The 5,432-nt window shown below is 54.4% G+C and overlaps 1 pseudogene; it reads right to left on the bottom strand.

Annotated features, from left to right (window-relative positions):
* On the bottom strand, positions 1-1,478 carry LOC117849033 (uncharacterized; annotated as a pseudogene).
* Positions 1,479-5,432: the final 3,954 nt, after the last annotated feature.

Here is a 5,432-nt window from a genome sequence, read left to right as displayed (position 1 = left end):
TCATACAGTGGGCACGGACAGCGATGGCGGGAAGCCGAAGTACTGCCAGCAACACTACCCAGCGCACTGTGCCTGGCAGATCTTCTCCAGCTGGAAGCTTTTGACGTCGATTTTGAACAGCTCGGCGTCCCTGACACGGTAGCTCGCCATGAACGCCGGCTTCTCCTCGCTGACCTCGAGGATTAAGCACCCGTTGGTGGTTGGCCGTGCCCCGGAGGCAGAACGGCCGGTGGTACGCCGCCAGCCACGACAGCGGGATCGTGTTCTCCAGCCACCACCACGGCCTGTCGGCGTCCTGCACGATCGTGTAGTAGTGGAGATCGGCTTTGCCGCCGGGGTGGTGGAAGTCATGCGCGAACACGCCGACGTACCCGTCGGGGGCCTCAACGACGGCAACGTGCTCCTCCAGTAGCCGGTCGACAAGGGGATGATGGAGAGGGCGAGCTCCATAGCACGCGTGTCGAGCACGAGCCACCGATTGGTGAGGCAGTCCACCCAGTAGAAGCGGTCGTGCGTGTAGTGTCGCCGGTTCCAGACGGTGTGCATCGGGCAGCCGAACGGTGACCTGTGCCGGCGCCAGATGAAGCAGTTCGGCGACGGGAGCGCGCGCCACCGCCCGTCGCTCGAGGAGAAGGCGAAGGCGGCGACCTTCCACTGGCATCGGGCCGACCAGAACACGGTGAAGGGCGGCGCCGCGTCGGGGTCGTCATAGCAGGCCTCGGCGAGGGCGAGGAAAGGCTCGCACGCACGCCGACCGCCGAAGACGTTTAGCACATCGTCGACGATCGCGGCGAGGTCCTCAGAGATGGGCGGGAGCAGGGCGTAGCGGCGGGAGAGGGGGTCGCAGACGGCGAGCTCGGTGAACACGGTGCCCCTCTCGGTCCCTGACGCCACGCGGTCGAGGAGAAAGCGGCCGTCGCGGTAGTCCCGGACCATCCACCCCTCGGCTTCGGCTTCGGCTCCATCTCCGTCCGCGGCGGAGGGATTCGCCGGGAGGAACCCGAAGGAGAAGTCCGTGGCGCCGGCGATGGTGGGTGCGACAGCTCCGCGGGGTGGAAGCCCGTGCCGTTGCCACCGTCGCTGCTGAGGGAGAAGGTGAAGACCCCGAGGAGCGCGCCGGGGTCCCGTTGCAGCGCGCGGTGGTGGCGGAGGAAGCGCGGGGAGGCGACGAGCGCGCGGAAGTCGCCGCTTGCGGCGGCGGCGCGCGCCAGCGCGGAGCGGGAGGGCAGGCGGAGCAGGATCTCGTCCATGATCTCGTCAGGGATCTCGCGGCGGGCACGAGGAGCGCCGAACAGAGGAGTGGAGCACTGCCACCGATGCCTTCTTCCCCCGCCTGCCCGCTCGACCCCGCCCCACCGACGCCGGCGAGCGCCGCCTACCCCCTCCCCATCCCCCTCCTCCTTTCTCTCCGACCTCCGCCCCCGCCGTCGGCTGCTCCCACCGACCATGCTCGGCGGCGACTTCGCCGCCGACCACATCGCCCACCGATCGCCCCACCGCCTCCACGCCGCTCTTCCTGTCAACTCCGGCGTCCTCCACCTCCCCTGCCAGCTGCTCTCACCGCCCAAGCCTTAGCGGCCCCACCCTCCTCCCCTTCTCCACGGCCGTGATCGAGCCCAAGACGCCGGTCGTCCAAGATTTTCCCCCTTTAACCCCCTCTCTTCTCTCCTTTTTCCACCCGAGCTCCCCTTTCTTCAAAAGTTGGACTGCGGGTTGATTACCAAAACCTTGAGGGGCTTTTTTGCAAAAAAACCACGACGGTTGAAGGATTGAAAGAAACATCCTCTCTTTAATATTAGGTATAGATAGATTCGTCTCGCGAATTAGACTCCATCTGTGCAATTAGTTTTGTAATTAACCTATGTTTAATACTCCTATTTAGCATTCAAACATCCGATGTGACATGTGCTAAATTTTAGTGGGGTGTATCCAAACACCCCCTAAAGGGAGCAATTTCGAAGTAAAGCTTCTCCGAGACTTTCTCCGTCACTTACTTAAATGGGCAATTTCAAGACGGCTCCATCACCGAAGCTAGGAAGAAGCCGCGCCAATTTCTCCTCCCTCTCCAAGCATTAAACTGACTGTAAAATTACTCATATTGTCATTAATAAGCCATTTTACCAATACATTTTCAAAATAGCTTTAGCTCCACTAGATAAGCCGCTCCATCGGAGAAGAGCTAACCTAAGATTTGACTGTCTTTGTTACTGCAAAATCGCGTACTCCAATTTTCAGATGATTTTCTTATTGGAATCATCATCAGTAACAATCCTCGTCGTCCTCCTACTTTCGGAGCAGGTCCAGGCCTTCTAAATTTTGGCCCAAGAGTAGCAGGCCTTGTTGGGCCAAATTGATTTCGCAACGGTTCGGGAATTCGGCCCATCCAAACAAATCCTCGACCTGAATTTTTTCCTTCTTCCACCAAAGTATGCATTTCCAAAAAAAGAACAAAGCTTGCATTGCATACATGTCCATTTTCTCAATAAAATAAAAGGAAAGGAAAAGGAAGCTTGGATACATATCTATTATTTTGTCAAAGTTGTTTCTTTATGCAACTGAAAATTGAAGTTTTAGGCTCCTGATTCGTGAGCCACCGTTCTTGAATTTCTTTTGAGGGCCACTCTTAAGTATGGAACACTGATAATTTTGTCTGCGTTCGGTGCCTGACGCGGGTGAAACAAATTAAAATCGGCAGTTCCTAATCAGAACTTTGGTAATTTTAACTTTGGTTCGTACTTTCTAATCAGAACTTTGGTATGGAAGTGCGAACCAAATTAAGCATTGCACTTTGGTTCGCTAACACGGCATAAGCACGCCACAAAGAAAGGCCACCCAAATGTGAGCCCCATGAGTGATGAGCCCATGGACTCTAATAGCCACAGTGAACCCAGAGCCAGCGAGTCCGTGTTGCCCCCTTGCCCAACCCAGCACCTGACGGTTGAATTGACTCGTTTGCACATCCACGCGGCCAGTCAGTCTCTAATAGCATCTCACCAACGATCACTTGTCTCTAATATTCGTCGGTCCATAACGCACGAGCTTATAGTATACCATCTTCCTAACATGCGTTCGTTACGTTCGTTGCCTGTGTGGCTGTGTGGCGCAGAATGGTCTGAAGTCTGAACCCGTCTCTCGCAGTCCATAATTAAAAAGAGCACAGTCACGGCATCTCGTTTTGCCTTGCTCGCTCGTCAGGAACAGTCAGTCCGCCGTTCAACCTTCGCCGGCGGAGCCTCACCCGCTGATCCGCACCCGCACCTGCCGAGAATGACTTGGAAAGTTCTGAAACGAGAAGGGATTGACTCGGAAAGCTGCCAAAGGAGGAGACGGCCACGGGCGACGAAGACGACACGCACCTGCAGCAGCAGGCACCCGGCTTCTTCTTCTTGTGCGTCACGGCCAGCGTCAACTGCAGGGATGCTAGTTAACCGCTGACGACGCACCAGTCACGCAGGGAAAATACGGGACCTCCATGCCGTGGTTCCAAGAACTCTCGCCCGGGCTGACCTGAAAACTTGCTGACCTCGCATGGTGACGCGACGCCTGACGCAGGTCTTACGACTGATTGGCCTGATGGTTCAGATTCCGGGGACTCAACCACCTTCTAAAAAGTCAGATTACATTAGGTGATAATCTTCGTCAACCAGGGCAAAGAGCATCGTTTGCGACTGCAGCGTGGCGCCTACATGGGACCATGGATGCGGTTGCAAATATTTGCACGCTGTGGATACAGTTTGTTTGGTGGCCCTGCGCTGGTGCCTTTTGTCTGTCTGGTCCCTCTGGGATCGTTGTACACCTGGACAGGTCTCTAGATGCAGCAAGGCCACGGCCACCATTGCTAGCTCCCAAAAAAAGAGAGGGACTCCGATCTCCCTTGAGGAGCAAGGAACTGGTTCACACGAAAAGCTCTTTCCAAGAATTCAAGCGCAAGGCAGGCGGATCGATCAAAGCGCAAAGGCGACGAGGGGAAGTGACACTGACACATGCATGCCAAGGTTGTTGACAGTTCGACCTGGCACTCTTGACTTGCTCCATAAGAAGCACTCGTTCCTTGAGGTCCACTCTGGAACGGCACATGAGCAGTGCCAATGGGAATGTGTGCGATGTGAACGCAAGACTTGAACTGCTCCCGTCTAGCCGGTGCGTTTTCTAACATTTACCCCGGCAGGTCAACTGACCTCTCGAAAAACGTTGGGTTTACTAGTAAATGGCATCTAGATACTACGGTATACAACACATTGTCATCAGTAAACGGTTAGTCCAAGATCGTAGAAAGTTAAACGGTGCCAACAAAAAGGAGATCACTGGCTCGACAGAAATCGGTCTAGAAACGAGCACATACAGAAGCTCCAGACAACAAAGACCTTTGTTTTCACACACATGTCACGCGTGAGCTCATCCAGAGCACATGGACAAGTGTCGCCGTGGATCACACACACAGCTAGCTTTCCTGCTTCCAAGTTCCAACAACCTAGCAAACGTGTACGACTGCTGCCGTGTTCCTGGGCTAATCCCCACTCTCGCCGTCTCGTTGCAGGCTATAGGGGAGTGCCCACCATCACACGAGCGCGCGCCACTTGGACGGCGTCGCGCGAAGACAGGTCGTCACGCGGCCCCGCGCGTCCACAGCGCCGGCGTTTTCTTGCCGTGGGAAAAAGAAGAATCTCTAGAAGCTGGGCCGGGCACCGATCGAGCGACGACGCCATGTCGCCACATGACACGATGGCCAGGGGTTCGTTCGAGCGAGCGTGTTTCTGGAGCTGATGGATGGATCATGGATGGATGGAGCTGTGGTTGCAGCGTACACCTGTGATGAGATGATGAGGGCCGCGAGCGTGTGTTTGCTTGCCACATTTGTCGGCAACGCCCAAAGTTGCCGCGAGATTGTCCAAACTCTTTGGGTGTTGCTTTGGGTTTGGGATATGAGACTGGATTAGATGTGTGGTTGGGTTGGATTTCTGAGTTGTCGAGCTGGGTGTTGATCGGGGTCACGGTTGCTGTCACTTCGTGTGTTTCAGAGGATAGGACGTTTCATGGTTTTCACTCAAACGGTTACTACTGCATGGAGGGCTCATCGTTCTTCTACTGGACAGTGATGCCGCATCAAGTTCACGACACGAATCTTTGGTTCAATTTCACGTGGCTACGAAATTGTTAGATTCTCGCGGGATTCAATGAAAAGCTCCTGTACTCAATCTCAATGGTTCCTAGGGGGTGTTTGATCTTTAGCCCGGATTAAAATTCATGTCGCATCGAATATTTGGAGGCTAATTAGGAGAACTAAATATGAGCTAATTATAAATCTAATTACACAGATGGAGGCTAATTCACGATATGAATCTATTAAGTCTAATTAATCCATCATTAGCGCATGTTTACTGTAGCACCATATTATCAAATCAGGGACTAATTAGGTTTAATAAATTTGTCTC

Source organism: Setaria viridis, chromosome 3 (genome assembly GCF_005286985.2).
Source record: "Setaria viridis chromosome 3, Setaria_viridis_v4.0, whole genome shotgun sequence".
Lineage (NCBI taxonomy): Eukaryota > Viridiplantae > Streptophyta > Magnoliopsida > Poales > Poaceae > Setaria > Setaria viridis.
The sequence above is the reverse complement of the archived record's forward strand: the minus strand, read 5'-3'. Positions and strand labels throughout refer to the sequence as shown.